At 45.7% G+C, this 17547-nt stretch overlaps 1 protein-coding gene across 1 annotated transcript in view; it reads right to left on the reverse strand.

The window, feature by feature from the left end:
• The window catches only part of cux1a (cut-like homeobox 1a), a 237913-nt gene that overhangs the window by 152499 nt on the left and 67867 nt on the right, over window positions 1-17547 (reverse strand). The window lies entirely within an intron of this gene.

The following is a 17547-nucleotide window of genomic DNA, read 5'->3' on the forward strand; positions in this document are numbered from 1 at the left end:
AGCATAATATTCTCTTTCACATTGGACAGAGTCCCAGGGAGAACAGGAACGGGTACACAGGTGAAGGTAAGAGGTAGGGTTTTGAAATGTTCTGTTCCTGCTCTAATGTCTCCACTCCCATTGCATCTAAGGCTAAAAACACCACTGGTTCTCTCACTCCATCTCTCTCAGAGGGCTAAGTAGTGGGTACATTCTCCACCTCCATGGTTTGATGGGGACAGGCTGACCCTTGCTTGTCACTCCCTGAAGATTGGTTGCGCAGAGCCCATCTGACAAAGTCAGTAGACATTACCCTGCTTATTATTCCAGGGGGCCTGGGCAGGCCAGGCTGGGCGCCACGCGGCTAGGCTACCCCTCCTACACCTCGGCAGCACAAAGAGAGAGCAGAGAGCGGGAAGCAGTGATGAATGAGAGGAGACTCCAATGATAAGAGAAACGCTGCCCGCCCTCCACCACTATAGGAAATAGAACCGCGACACTTCTGGGAGAGCGCCAATTATGGAGCACGCCCCTCACAACATCCCCACCATCCCCCCGTACCTCCCACAGCCATTCACCCACCTGATAGCAGACACTTTAGAAGTCGTTTTACAAAAAACGTTTTCCACACAACCTTGGATGTCAGACATTTTACGGGTTATTTTACTAATGGTGTCTCAAGTAGCAGACACTTGACAGAGTAAACTAGGCCAATTCTACAAACTCCATCACAAATCAAAATTCCAAGTTGTTGTTCAACAAACACTGACTGAACATCAGTCACTTTATGAGTTGTGGTTAGACAGACAAACACTCTCCAGAATATCTGAAGCCAGAGTTATTTTACAAACATTGGCCCAACAGCAGACGCTTTACAAACACTATCCTGACACTAGACGCTTTACAAACAAACACCACTACTCCAATACCAGACGCATACTGGATTATTTTAAAAGGACTTCTCCAATATAAGACAATCAATTTCCAACACCTAACTGGCATACAATGCATCACCCTCACAGCCAACACTAATTATGCAGATAAAAATCAAATTTTGTCCCAGCTCTTCTGGATCTACCAATCAGAATGCAGCTAAGCTTGTTTGAAGCGTTTGGGCATTGGGAAGACATACAGCCTCATTTTGCTCAGGCCCGCCGGCCACAGACAGACACCCTGACCACAAATCTCTCTCTGTCTCTGGAGATCCCTAGACACAGACTCAATCAGTTTATTATCAATAGACAGAGGCCCCCCCCCCCCCTCCTCCTCATCCACTGCTCTGCAAACACCATCCACCGTTCCCCATCTGGAGGGGGCCAGATCCACTCACAATTAAGGGCCAGGCTTTTTGACCTCCCCTCATTGCCCTCCTGCCAAAGGCCAACAACCATTAGGGCAGACAGGGGGGAAAGAGCCTGGTGTGGGAAACTCCAGACATTTGAAGTGTACCGCCCCCAACATTGTCACAGAAAATGACCAACCTTGGCTATATCTGTTTTCGATAACATGAGACCAAAAAGAGAGAAACATGAGTAGTTTAAGGAAGAATCCAACTCACTATTGTGGTTGTAAATTGATACGTAACCAACAGGAGGGTTGAGGGGGTCGGGTAGTCTCAGGGTCAAGTGGAATGGGGGAGGGGGTACGTGAGAGCCGGCCAAAGACACATACACACCCACCCCCCGTCCCCCGCTACCCTCTCTTGCCCCGGACGCTTGTCTGGGAATGAGGTCACGACTCTCCCATAGTCCCCCACACAAAGGGCTGTAGTGTCGGTGTTGCCCCGTCGGTATCCAGAGCTGGCTAGCCAGCCAGACTCAAGGCCAGCATCTTTTCCACACAGACGCTACACTGGGCTGGGCCACCATCCACCTCAATGCTCCAGACAATATGATTGATCACCGCCCCTCCCAATAAAGAGACACCCATCCTCATCCCCTGCCCCCACACCACAAACAAAACAAAAGCTGTCCAATTCTCAAGATAGGTTTTTGAATGGCAGGGTTCTTCTGATATAGGAGTATAGGGTTTCATTGTCCTCTGGGATTGGAGTGGAATTCCAACTGAAACCAGACCAGGGAGGGACAACTGTGCTTTTCACACCTTTACCAGGTTCTATTGTGGGCCCTTGGCTTGCCCTTCTTGGATGACTTAGCATGATAGCCACTGATATAATTTGACTTAACATGGGTTCTGTTGCTAGAGAAGGACACTGCACCGGCACCCTATGCAAATCCTGGTTACATTCAGCTGCCTTGATAGAAAGAGTCAAATAAAGTAAAATAACAAAAGTGCTCTAAAGATAAATTATAGTGGATCCAACATCTTACAGACATTGCCTGATGACTCATACTGAATTTAATCTGCTGCCATATATCACTACATACATTCAGACAGACTGCCATCGTAGAAGTCGTTTAGGCTTACGTCAAAGTGAGGCCGTTGTACAAAACAAGTCATCAGCGATTGAATCGTCTCTAACCAATCAGAGTACCAAAGCCAATGACTATTTCCGAAACGCCACTTCACCCACGTGTGTTCAGGCTCTGGTCCAAACCATCGGTTTCTGAGACCGATCAGAACGGTTTGAACGTGTTCGCTAGAGCTGGGAAGATAAACCAAAAATTTTCAACACCGACCATACCGATAATTTGACTGATATCGTTCATTACGATAAGTAGCCTTTACTAGAGAAATGTGAAGTTTGAAATACGTTTTCTAATACGGGTGATTGTTAATGGGACAATTGATGCCTACAACCATCAAACTAGTACTAGTAATTTAAAAGGTAATTTAAAAAAAACGTGGTGCAAATTAATGTTAACGTATCGTTCTATTTATCATTACTGTATCAATTCAGGCAATTTATTGAGATATGGGTTTTTGTCCATATCGCCTTGCTCCAGTGTTCACATTCGAGAAGTCGTTAGGGAGGAGAGAAAATCCAGACTTGTGGAAAAGAAACGTTAGTGGGCGTGGCGTTTGGCCAGAGCGATGTGGATGGGTAGCCTGGCAATTACAATTACAGACAGTAGTGGGGCAAAATATAGGTCTGACCATTTGTGTTTGGTCTGCAGTGAATAAAGAGAGGATATTCTATACAGAGTAAACAAAAGCTAAGGATGGCAAGAGGGAAAAAAAGGGGGGAGAGAAGGGAACTTTTCTGTTGCAATTAGTTCTGATGAGCAGGTCTGCTTGGCAGCCCGCTATTGAGGGCCTATTTTTAGCCATAGCTTCAAGAGAAAAACCTGTGATGCAGCCATGCAAATCAGAACGAGGGGAAGAGTAGGAGAAACCATGCCCCTCTGCTGCTGCGTGGTGTGTGTGTGTCAGTGCAGTCAGCACCTTGCTACATCGAGGGCGCTCACATAACCAAATGGGGTAGGCACCACCTCTATGCACCATGCAGTGCACATTTAGTTGAGCAAAAATACATACCACGATAAATTGACTGAATTATCACGATAACGATAAACTGAACGATACGTTTATAAAATGAATAAGCAACAGTTACTTTCTTATTTTACCCTTTAAACTACTCCTACTACTTGAATGTTAACAAATAGCAATAGCTTCAATAGCTAAGAAATGGAGTGTAATATATTAGAAAAATAAAGCAAACTGGATGGAATATGGGGAAAAATGCACCAAATTATTTTTTAATCTTCAACATAGGAATGCTACCAAAAAGAATTTATTGAAACTGGTTACAAATGACGGAGTCACCCATGATTCACCAAATGATATTTTGAAGGAGGAAACAAAGTACTTTACAGATCCAACAATAATATCAAGGGATTAGAAATCCAGGGCTTAAAAACAAAGGTGTCATTATACGCTGATGATTCATGTTTTCTTTTAAATCCACAACTTGAATCCCTCCACAGCCTCATAGAGGATCTAGATACATTTTCTAACCTCTCTGGATTACAACCAAATTCTGTTAAATGTACTATATTACGTATTGGATCACAAAAAAATACAATTTTTACATTACCATGTAGTTTACGAATAAAATGGTCTGATGGTGATGTGGATATACTCGGAATACAACTAAATAAATGATCTCAATCCCAAAAAATGCAATAGAAAGTTAGCAAAAATAGATAAGATCTTGCTACCATGGAAAAGTAAATACCTGTCAATTTGTGGAAAAATCACCCTGATTAACTCTTTAGTATTATCCCAGTTTACCTATTTGCTTATGGTCTTGCCTACGCCTAGCGAACAGTTTTTTAAATTATATGAGAAAAAAAGATTCAATTTTATTTGGAACGGCAAGCCAGACCAAATTAAACGGGCCTATTTATATAATGAATATGAATTAGGAGGACAGAAATTATTAAATATTAAAGCATTAGACCTATCACTAAAAGCTTCAGTCATACAAAAATTATACTTATATCCGAACTGGTTCTCTATCAAACTAGTAAGATTGTCTCACCCAATGTTCAAGAAGGGACTTTTTCCCTTTATTCAGATTACAACCCCTCACTTTCAGGTATTTGAAAAGGAAATAATCTCGCAAATATCACTATTTCTAAAACAAGCCATAGAAAGTTGGCTGCAATTTCAATTAAATCCTCCAGAAATGACAGAACAAATATTGCAACAAATATTGTGGTTAAACTCAAATATACTAAATGATAAAAAAACGTTCTTTTTTTAGAAGATGTTTAAAAAAGGTATAATCTTCGTAAAATATATTATCGGTAGGAATGGTGGAGTTATGTCGCACATGCAGCTAACAAAAACGTATGGAAATGTCTGCTCTACCCGAAATTACAACCAAATAATTGCAGCATTACCGCAAAAATGGAAAAGGAAAGTGGAAGGAGGAAAAAGTAAGCAACTTGTCTGTCGGCCTTGCATTAAAGAACATAATTGGTTAAAGAAAATTGTGATAAATAAAAAAGTTGACCAGTTTCATTTCAGGACCAAAGGATTGACAGCCGTCCCATATAGATTGCAAAATAGTTGGGAAGAGATTTTTGACGTACCGATTCCATGGAATAGTGTTTATGAACTGATACGCAAAACGACGCCAGATTCAAAACGTATTGAATTATTATATAAAATTCTTGCTACCAATAGAATGTTATTTATATGGGGGATACAATCTTCCCAGCTCTGCAGATTTGGCTGTGAAGAGACTGAATAATTAGATAATTTGTTTTGGTACTGTCCATTTGTAGCTTGTTTCTGGACACAGGTCCAGGAATGGCTGAAGGATTGCAATATTTGCATGGAGCTGACCCTGCAGATAGCACTACTGGGTGATCTGAAAAGTCATAGTCAATCGATCAATAATATAATAATACTTTTAGCAAAGATGTTTATTTTCAATTCACAAACTGTAGAAACAATGAGAATAGAAAGGTTCAGAACTTTTGTAAAACATCACAGTATAGTTGAAAAATATATGGCATAAAGAAATCCAATATGGATGGTGTTGAGAGAGATAGATGAGAGGTGTTGAATGGAGCTGAAGAATGGGACTAATAACAACAACTAATAACAACAAGATAACTAGTGTAAGACATGCTGTGTCCATAATAAGGATATAGGTTATATATTGTGAGCTTTTGTGAAAGAGCACAGTTAGAAAGATATGGCATATAGAAGCATACCAGATGGACATCATGAAAATGATCGGAGGATGTTCAGGAGTAAAAACAAACAAGATATCATTATTGACTGTGTCCATTAAATGTATATAGTATGTATAAGCATGAAGTAGAGGCCTAAGCATTGTTGCTCACTAATTTACTCCAATTAGGGAGGGGATGGTGGGGTTGGAAAGTAATAAAGGGAAATATATATATTTTTAAAGGATATACAGCGGGGAGAACAAATATTTGATACACTGCCGATTTTGCAGGTTTTCCTACTTACAAAGCATGTAGAGGTCTGTAATTTTTATCATAGGTACACTTCAACTGTGGGAGACGGAATCTAAAACAAAAATCCAGAAAATCATGTATGATTTTTAAGTAATTAATTTGCATTTTATTGCATGACATAAGTATTTGATACATCAGAAAAGCAGAACTTAATATTTGGTACAGAAACCTTTGTTTGCAATTACAGAGATCATACGTTTCCTGTAGGTCTTGACCAGGTTTGCACACACTGCAGCAGAAATTTTGGCCCACTCCTCCATACAGACCTTCTCCAGATCCTTCAGGTTTCGGGGCTGTCGCTGGGCAATACGGACTTTCAGCTCCCTCCAAAGATTTTCTATTGGGTTCAGGTCTGGAGACTGGCTAGGCCACTCCAGGACCTTGAGATGCTTCTTACGGAGCCACTCCTTTGTTGCCCTGGCTGTGTGTTTCGGGTCGTTGTCATGCTGGAAGACCCAGCCACGACCCATCTTCAATGCTCTTACTGAGGGAAGGAGGTTGTTGGCCAAGATCTCGCGATACATGGCCCCATCCATCCTCCCCTCAATACGGTGCAGTCGTCCTGTCCCCTTTGCAGAAAAGCATCCCCAAAGAATGATGTTTCCACCTCCATGCTTCACGGTTGGGATGGTGTTCTTGGGGTTATACTCATCCATCTTCTTCCTCCAAACACGGCGAGAGGAGTTTAGACCAAAAAGCTATATTTTTGTCTCATCAGACCACATGACCTTCTCCCATTCCTCCTCTGGATCATCCAGATGGTCATTGGCAAACTTCAGACGGGCCTGGACATGCGCTGGCTTGAGCAGGGGGACCTTGTGTGCGCTGCAGGATTTTAATCCATGACGGCATAGTGTGTTACTAATGGTTTTCTTTGAGACTGTGGTCCCAGCTCTCTTCAGGTCATTGACCAGGTCCTGCCGTGTAGTTCTGGGCTGATCCCTCACCTTCCTCATGATCATTGATGCCCCACGAGGTGAGATCTTGCATGGAGCCCCAGACCGAGGGTGATTGACCGTCATCTTGAACTTCTTCCATTTTCTAATAATTGCACCAACTGTTGTTGCCTTCTCACCAAGCTGCTTGCCTATTGTCCTGTAGCCCATCCCAGCCATGTGCAGGTCTACAATTTTATCCCTGATGTCTTTACACAGCTCTCTGGTCTTGGCCATTGTGGAGAGGTTGGAGTCTGTTTGATTGAGTGTGCGGACAGGTGTCTTTTATACAGGTAACGAGTTCAAACAGGTGCAGTTAATACAGGTAATGAGTGGAGAACAGGAGGGCTTCTTAAAGAAAAACTAACAGGTCTTGGGGTCATAGGCAGCATTCCTCCTCCTCCAAACATGGCGAGTTGAGTTGATGCCAAAGAGCTCGATTTTGGTCTCATCTGACCACAACACTTTCACCCAGTTCTCCTCTGAATCATTCAGATGTTCATTGGCAAACTTCAGACGGACCTGTATATGTTCTTTCTTGAGCAGGTGGACCTTGCGGGCGCTGCAGGATTTCAGTCCTTCACGGCGTAGTGTGTTACCAATTGTTTTCTTGGTGACTATGGTCCCAGCTGCCTTGAGATCATTGACAAGATCCTGCTGTGTAGTTCTGGGATGATCCCTCACCTTCCTCATGATCATTCATCACCGTTCTCATAATCATTGCAACTCCACGAGGTGAGATCTTGCATGGAGCCCCAGGCCGAGGGAGATTGACAGTTATTTTGTGTTTCTTCCATTTGCGAATAATCGCACCAACTGTTGTCACCTTCTCACCAAGCTGCTTGGCGATGGTCTTGTAGCCCATTCCAGCCTTGTGTAGGTCTACAATCTTGTCCCTGACATCCTTGGAGAGCTCTTTGGTCTTGGCCATGGTGGAGTGTTTGGAATCTGATTGATTTATTGCTTCTGTGGGCAGGTGTCTTTTATACAGGTAACAAACTGAGATTAGGAGCACTCCCTTTAAGAGTGTGCTCCTAATCTCAGCTTGTTACCTGTATAAAAGACACCTGGGAGCCAGAAATCTTTCTGATTGAGAGGGGGTCAAATACTTATTTCCCTCATTAAAATGCAAATCAATTTATAACATTTTTGACATGCGTTTTTCTGGATTTTTTTGTTGTTATTCTGTCTCTCACTGTTCAAATACACCTACCATTAAAATTATAGACTGATCATTTCTTTGTCAGTGGGCAAACGTACAAAATCAGCAGGGGATCAAATACTTTTTTCCCCTCACTGTATATATACAGTGGGGAGAACAAGTATTTGATACACTGCCGATTTTGCAGGTTTTCCTACTTACAAAGCATATAGAGGTCTGTAATTTTTATCATAGGTACACTTCAACTGTGAGAGACGGAATCTAAAACAAAAATCCAGAAAATCACATTGCATTTTATTGCATGACATAAGTATTTGTGGTTTCGTCTGTGTCGATAATTTTTGGTTTATCGTCCCACCTCTAACGTTTAGCCTCTCTCCCTCACGCATACATCCCCCACTCTATTCCTCTGTAAACGCCTGCCTCTTTCCTTCCATCTCTCTCTTTCCCCTGTTCTAGTCAGCAGCTGGTCATGCTGAGATCGCAGGGTGACTGAAGTGCCTCAACTTCCCAATGTCATTAACAGATCAGGCTGAAATTTTCAGTCGCTTTCTTTGACACACACACACACACACACACACACACACACACACACACACACACACACACACACACACACACACACACACACACACACACACACACACACACACACACACACACACACACACACACACACACACACACACACACACACACACACACACACACACACACACACACACACACTATTTATTTACCTATCAACAGCTGAAGTGTTGGAAGGACCAAGTGTCAGAGAGGGGAACATGTGGCAACAATCTGTGTGAGGTACCAACTACAACATACTGAGCTCGCAGAGGGGGGTGTCTTCACAATGAAGGGGGGATGCATAATTGTTAGCAGTCACTTCAAAAAGGTTACCCAGTGGAAACAAGCCCCAGTCCTCTTGAAATCTTCAAACACTATTTAATTTTGCGTGATGATCATCGGCTGCCCTGTAATTCCGTCAGGAAGCGGCAGCTCAGGCGGCCATTACGCGATGGCAGACACCAACATTACCTCAGCCTAAGCATAAATAACCGCCAATAGTCCTCACACGGAGGAAAGCCATTCTACTGTTCTGGTAGAGAAAGACCGGGAGAGAGAGAGTGGCTACATTGAGAGGAGGAGGAGGGGTAACTCTCTTTGGGATGCGCTGAGTAAATGCTCCGAGCAGACAGTGAAGAGAGGATGGGGGGAATGGACGTAGAAACGTCAGGGAAACATTTACAGAGAAACTAACATGGAACGCCTCTGAAATATTTAGGGATGGAGAGCGCTATGATTGCAGAGGGAGAACACACTCATACTGACATAACACACACACACACACACACACAGAGGGAGCGAGAGAGACAGATGAAAAAAGACAGGGTTACACCTAAGAGAGTAGGGCGTTCGCCATAAGGCATGGCTTAACAGAAGTGGTGAGGCAGGTGCCATCTTTTTGTGGGCTAATCTAAGAGCACCATCGCGCTCTCCCAAAAGTTTGTTTGTTGCATAAAACCCATAAATTCAGAAAACATACAACAAAGTGTGATGTGTCTTTTTGTGGGCTGAAAGCTTACTCTGGGAGAGGAGGCCTTTTAGGGTATATACTACTGTACAGCAGGGAGACAGCTAGTGAGGTAATGTATAATTAGCAGGAAGAGTGTAACCTGATGACTGAAAACACAATACACACGGCTAACATAACCAAGACACAAAAACAGATATCCTCATTTGACTCCCGAACCCCCCTCCAAAGCCATCAGGGGATTGTCACCAAAGCAGCGTCCAATTGAGGGGGGCACCAAATGCACATACCAGATAAGAGACACCCCCCTGATTGAATTGGAAATCCTGACTTCCTCAACATGCTGAACAGTGAGCCTCCATCTGCCCGCAAACACCAGTAACACATACACACACCAGCTACACTACCAGTCATAAATGTTGGACACACCTACTCATTCCAGGGTTTTTCTTTATTTTTACTATTTTCTACATTGTAGAATAATAGTGAAGACATCAAAACTATGAAATAACACATATGGAATCATGTAGTAACCAAATAAGTGTTAAACAAATCAAAATATATTTTATATTTGAGATTCTTCAAATAGCCACCCTTTGCCTTGATGACAGCTCTGCACACTCTTGGCATTCTCTCAACCAGCTTCACCTGGAATGCTTTTCCAACAGTCTTGAAGGAGTTCCCACAGATGCTGAGCACTTGTTGGCTGCTTTTCCTTCACCCTGCGGTCCGACTCATCCCAAACCATCTCAATTGGGTTGAGGTCGGGGGATTGTGGAGGCCAGGTCATCTGATGCAGCACTCCGTCACTATCCTTCTTGGTAAAATAGCCCTTACACAGCCTGGAGGTGTGTTGGGTCATTGTCCTGTTGAACAAAAAAAAAGATAGTCCCACTAAGCCCAAACCAGATTGGATGGCGTACCGCTGCAGAATGCTGTGGTAGCCATTCTGGTTAAGTGTGCCTTGAATTCTAAATAAATCACAGACAGTGTCACCAGCAAAGCACCCCCACACCATAACACCTCCTCCTCCATGCTTCACGTTGGGAAATACACATGCGGAGATCATCCGTTCACCCACACCGCGTCTCACAAAGCCACGGCGGTCTGAACCAAAAATCTCAAATTTGGACTCCAGACCAAAGGACACATTTCCACCGGTCTAATGTCCATTGCTCATGTTTCTTGGCCCAAGCAAGTCTCTTCTTCTAATTGGTGTCCTTTAGTAGTGGTTTCTTTGCAGCAATTCGACCATGAAGGCCTAATTCACACAGTCTCCTCTGAACAGTTGATGTTGAGATGTGTCTGTTACTTCAACTCTGTGAAGCATTTATTTGGGCTGCAATTTCTGAGGCTGGTAACTAATGAACTTATCCTCTGCAGCAGAGGTAACTCTGGGTCTTCCATTCCTGTGGCGGTCCTCATGAGTGCCAGTTTCATCATAGCGCTTGATGGTTTTTGCGACTGCACTTGAAGAAACTTTCAAAGTTCTTGAAATGTTCCGTACTGACTGACCTTCATTTCTTAAAGTAATGATGGACTGTCGATTCTCTTTGCTTATTTGAGCTGTTCTTTTACCAAATATGGCTATCTTCTGTATAGCCAGCCCCCCCCCCCCCCCACCGCGAAAATTACGGGCAGAGCTCAACATAAAACGTCAATTTGAGCTATCAGCTATTCATCATTTCAAATCAAAAACGAGCACTGGGGCATTGCCGGAAGGCAGTGCGACAGACGTCCTAGCGACCGGGGGGACAGAAGGGAGGGAAATAAACATGTAACCTGTTTAATGTTTAATTGACAGCTGCAGTTGTTGGGTGGCGAAAACCACAACCGCCCAAAGTCCTATCCAGTTATTGGAATAAGCCTCCGATGATGTCAGCAGCGTATAATTGTTTCAATCAATGTTTATTTAAAAAAAAATTACAGGCTTCTCTGGGGGCAATTACAAAGGGAGAGTGTGTATGGATGTCAAATGTTAATCGAGGAAAAAGACTCCCTGGTAGACAATTGGCTGTGAATATCGACTGCTTGGTAAGACAGTCTATCTCGCTTCAGTCAGTAAGTAAATAGTGAAGTAATAGTCAAGCAATAGCTTTTCCCCCCATGGTAACAAGCTGTTCACTGCTGGGGTTTTCAAACCATCAAAGCCATAAAAAGGCCCATTGCTAGTGGAAAACCTTTCAGTAAATCTTTCTCCTTCACCTCAGATAGCTCCTGACTCAAGTCTTTGTGGGGTTTGACTTACAGAGGGCTTCATATGTGTCCCTGGGCAACCAGAAGTTAGACCATTTGTTGCCAAGCTCTTTCAACCAAGGTTAAATTTATGCACTCTTGAGGTCAGGAGGGGGGCCAGCGGCAGCCAGGGCTTATTCTTGGCACAGGTGTCTGACCTTGTGTGTATCTTTGGAGAGAAAGAGTATGCGTATGTGTGTTTCAACCCCCCCTCTTCTCCCTCCCTTCCCAAGTTTACCAGTAACTCTGGAGCGTTGCTGCACCTTGAGACCTGCCTAATAGGTGAGCCAGTGAGAACCACTGAGTGCCGTTCCTGCACCGGCTGCACTTTCCCCCTGCAAAGTGTTTTCTTTATTTATCGACAAATTAAGTGGTCAGAGGGGTGTCTTGAAAACCGAGAGACCTCTCAAAAAATGTCAGAGGATTCCTCTAAATTGGGCAAATTCGAGAGAGAGAGAGAGAGAAGAGAGGAGAGATGCCAGGGTGTCATACTCATTTCGGCTTTTCAGCTAGTAGACTTTGCTGCACACTACTGAGTAATATAATATTATTTTGAGACCTACGTGTGTCTGACAACAGGTGATAATCAGCTGAGGGGACGTGCTGTAACAAAATGAACAAATGGCGGGAATCAACGCAATGGCGCATTAGATGACACATTCTCAGTGCTTACTGTATTCAATTTTTACAATACGTTCGAAATGGTATGTAGTATGATTAGTACACGGTATGCAGTTTAAGTAAGTAGTATGCAAGACAGATTTTGGACACGGTCAGAGAGAGAGAGAGGAAAAAGAGAGAGGTTCCTCTCACACTTCCCTCTCCCCAATGCCACCGCTGTGAGGGGGAGAGAGAGACTTAATAAGAGGGAAGGGGCCAAGGCCGGGACTGGAGCCCTGGACTCCATTAGAGGGTCACGGTGGCATGCTGTAAAGGCGCAGAACAAACACAGAGTAAACACATTAACGTCACTCTTCGCCTCCATGGATGGCTGCATTCGCAGACACTGACTCATCAGCACAGTAATGAGAAACGGAGGAGGAGGAGGCTGGGCCGGCTGGGCTGGCAACCCCGCCACACACACACACACACACACACACACAGTACAGTGCTCACTCACACACACATTAATATGATCACATTTGCCTTGTGTTCATGCATGCACACAATACTGTACTCAGAGTATTACATGTTTTGCCTTGCACACACACACGTGCGTTAACACAGACGTACACATTGTCACACTTTAATGTCTCTGTTCCTACACAAATACCACCCACATAAACACATGAACTAAAGCAGATGCAGTCTTCACACAAACATTATGTTCATCATGCACACACGCACAGACGTAAACACATTAACGCACACCATAATACCAGAAAGAATTTCTCTAACCTGCTTAGGAACCTGTTTGACTGGGGTTTACAATAGAAACCTAGTTTGTTTTATGACCGACCTTATAGGTTATGGCATCATATACAGAATATGACGGAGTGAGTAACATTTGTGTAGCTAATACCACATGCACACACACACTGTACACCGTTGATCTTTCTGTTGAGCTGCGTCAGTAAAATAAAGCTGAAACAACACTAGGCGTATATAAAAACAACGTGGGGCGATACAACAGTAGAACTAAAGCCACATCAATGATCGGCAGCCATTTTGTTTGCAAAAGTGCTACTTCTCAATTTTTGCTCTTATATCAGCGTTTGTGTGAAACGACTCACACCCCTACCCAAACAAACCCGCGGCAGGTGGATAATCATAGCTGCAGTTCGGTGGAAAATGTAAATGCACGTTTTCCCACATCGAGAAACAATATTATCACTCATAATAATGGAGTTACTGTAGAGAGCAAAATTCCATTACATCCACAAGCAAACAGGGACGGCATTGAGACATGCGTTTCGGGCCGTCAAAAAATACAGCGCTGTTCCTTGCTAATAGCCTGTGGCAATGCCACCTCAGAGGAAGGGGGGGGGGGGTGGCAGATGGCACCATGTTTTTTTTGGATACAGAGGGTGGTGGGGGGGGTGGGTTGGGGCTGGATGGTGGCTGGGGGGGTGGGTTGGGGCTGGATGGTGGCTGGGGGGGTGGGTTGGGGCTGGATGGTGGCTGGGGGGGTGGGTTGGGGCTGGATGGTGGCTGGGGGGGTGGGTTGGGGCTGGATGGTGGCTGGGGGGGAGGTTGGGGCTGGATGGTGGCTGGGGGGAGGTTGGGGCTGGATGGTGGCTGGGGGGGTGGGTTGGGGCTGGATGGTAGCTGGGGGGGGTGGGTTGGGGCTGGATGGTGGCTGGGGGGGGGGGGGGTGTTGGGGCTGGATGGTTGCTGGGGGGGGTGGGTTGGGGCTGGATGGTGGCTGGGTTGGGGCTGGATGGTGGCTGGGGGGGGTGGGTTGGGGCTGGATGGTAGCTGGGGGGGGTGGGTTGGGGCTGGATGGTGGCTGGGGGGGGGGGGTGTTGGGGCTGGATGGTTGCTGGGGGGGGTGGGTTGGGGCTGGATGGTGGCTGGGTTGGGGCTGGATGGTGGCTGGGGGGGTGGGTTGGGGCTGGATGGTGGCTGGGGGGGGTGGGTTGGGGCTGGATGGTTGCTGGGGGGGGGTTGGGGCTGGATGGTTGCTGGGGGGGGTGGGTTGGGGCTGGATGGTGGCTGGGGGGGTGGGTTGGGGCTGGATGGTGGCTGGGGGGGAGGGTTGGGGCTGGATGGTGGCTGGGGGGGTGGGTTGGGGCTGGATGGTGGCTGGGGGGGTGGGTTGGGGCTGGATGGTGGCTGGGGGGGTGGGTTGGGGCTGGATGGTGGCTGGGGGGGTGGGTTGGGGCTGGATGGTGGCTGGGGGGGTGGGTTGGGGCTGGATGGTGGCTGGGGGGGGTGTTGGGGCTGGATGGTGGCTGGGGGGGGTGGGTTGGGGCTGGATGGTGGCTGGGGGGGTGGGTTGGGGCTGGATGGTGGCTGGGGGGGTGGGTTGGGGCTGGATGGTGGCTGGGGGGGTGGGTTGGGGCTGGATGGTGGCTGGGGGGGGTGTTGGGGCTGGATGGTTGCTGGGGGGTTGGGTTGGGGCTGGATGGTGGCTGGGGGGGGGTGGGTTGGGGCTGGATGGTGGCTGGGGGGGGTGGGTTGGGGCTGGATGGTGGCTGGGGGGGGTGGGTTGGGGCTGGATGGTGGCTGGGGGGGGGGGGGGGGGGGGGGGGGCACTAGCCCACTAGGCATGATCAGTCATCAACAATGTGGGATGAATGAAACACACATCCACCTAAACCTCACATTTGCACAAGATGCACGGACACACACACCTACCACAACATCCCTATAGTCTAAACTGACCCAGTCTTCTGTGAACTGTCTAGTTATTGCTGAGGTAAAGGGTTAGGTCGGGATCTTAAACCACCTCAAAGCATCCAGCTGCCTTGAAGTGGTTTCCAAATGTGCTTACACAGTGGACCTAGATAGCTAGCTAGTGCTATTTTTGCAGAAACGCAATCTCTATGCAAACAAAATGGAGAATTATACCTTTAAAACAACCTATGAGCAGCGTTTGATTTTAACCGCTAACCATTTGTGTCCTTCGAAAAGTCCAACAGTCTGAAGTTCACAGTGACTTTGAGAAAGTACCGGCAGGTTTTTACACATTCTCTCCTCCGAGGTAGAGCTCTTGTGACTTTTCGGGCAGCCCACCCGAGGGGCCGTTTAACTGCCTGTGTTTCATGCTAATGGGTTCTGAAGAGGCTTCCCAACTGAGACACTGCATTTAGCACTGTAATAATCGCTGCGACCTTGAACTCTGTGACGCACACATTTCATTCAGGGGAGCCAGAAGGATTTATGCACCTCCTCTGTATATATAAATTATATATAAAACGTACCAAACAGAGCTCAGCCATACCGTCTGAGCAAAAGACAATGGAAAAATAATGAATGGGCATTGAACCTCTTCCAAAGGTGATTTCACCGGACATGCTGTTTTCGACTCTCTCTACCGCACCTGCTGTCTCGACCTCTGAATGCTCGGCTATGAAAAGCCAACTGGCATTTACTCCTGAGGTAGTGACCTGTTGCACCCTCTACAACCACTGTGATTATTATTTGACCCTGCTGGTCATCTATGAACATTTGAACATATTGAAGAACAATCTGGCCTTAATGGCCATGTACTCTTATAATCTCCACCTGGCACAGCCAGAAGAGGACTGGCCACCACTCAGAGCCTGGTTCCTCTCTAGGTTCTTCCTAGGTTCCTGCCTTTCTAGGGAGTTTTTCCTAGCCACCATGCTTCTACATCTGCATTGCTTGCTGTTTGGGTTTTAGGCTGGGTTTCTGTATAGCACTTTGTGACATCTGCTGATGTAAAAAGGGCTTTATAAATACATTTGATTGAACATTTGATTGATTTCTTTATGCATCTTTGGGTTTGAAATAGAATAAAATGTTCATTCCTCAGCCAGCCTGTGAAAAACACATATCACACCATGAAAGGAAACCAAATGGTGTATATGGGCAGTACCAACCATCCTCTCATCTAGCCTACTTTTCTGAGGCCAACCTTAAAGAAAGTGTTTAATGAGAGACATGGGGTTAGTGGGTGCACTGCAGTCGCAGCAGCACCCTGTAACACGAGGCCGGGGGGCATTAGGCCAGACTGCGCCTGGACACCTAATCCTGACCGCTGAGTGACTGACTGGCGCACGGAGGAGAGGAAGAGAGGGAGGGAGAAGAGAAAATAAATTACTGATAGACATATACTGAGCAAAAATATAAATGCAACATGCAAGAATTTCAAAGAGCAGTCTTTTAAAATAAACTCAGTAGGCCCTAATCTATGGATTTCACATACCTTAAAAAAAAGGTAGGGGCGTGGATCAGAAAACTAGTCAGTATCTGGTGTGATCACTCATTCAGCCGACACATCTCCTTCGCATAGAGTTGATCAGGCTGTTGATTGTGGCCTGTGGAATGTTGTCCCACTCCTCTTTAATGGCTGTGCGAAGGTGCTGGATATTGGCGGGAACTGGAACACGCTGTCATACACGTCGATCCAGAGCATCCCAAACATGTTCAATGGGTGACATGTCTGGTGAGTATGCAGGCCATGGAAGAACTGGGACATTTTCAGCTTCCAGGAATTGTGTGTAGATCCTTGCGACATGGGGTCGTGCATTATCATGCTGAAACACGAGGGGATGGCGGCAGATGAATGGCACGACAATTGGCCTCAGGATCTCATCACGGTATCTCTATGCATTCAAATTGCCATCGATAAAATGCAATTGTGTTCATTGTCCGTAGCTTATGCCTGCCCATACCATAATCCCACCGCCACCATGGGGCACTCTGTTCACAACGCTGACATCAGCAAACCACTTGCCCACACGACACCATACACGTGGTCTGCGGTTGTGAGGCCGGTTGGACGAATTCTCAAACGACGTTGAGGCAGTTTATGGTAGAGAAATGAACATTAAATTCTCTGACAACAGCTCTGGTGGACATTCCTGCAGTCAGCATGCCAATTTCATGCACCCTCAAAACTTGAGATATCTGTGGCATTGTGTTGTGTGACAAAACTGCACATTTTAGAGTGGCCTTTTATTTTCCCCAGCACAAGGTGCACCCGTGTAGTGATAATGCTGTTTAATCAGCTTCCTGATATGCCTGTCAGGTGGATGGATTATCTTGGCAAAGGATAAATGCTCACTAACAGGGATGTAAACAAATTTGTGCACAAAATTTGAGAGAAATAAGCTTTTCGTGCCTATGGAAAATTTCAGGGATCTTTTATTTCAGCTCATGAAACAT

The sequence above is a fragment of the Coregonus lavaretus genome, assembly GCF_964263955.1.
Source record: "Coregonus lavaretus genome assembly, chromosome: 15".
Classification (NCBI taxonomy): Eukaryota; Metazoa; Chordata; class Actinopteri; order Salmoniformes; family Salmonidae; genus Coregonus; species Coregonus lavaretus.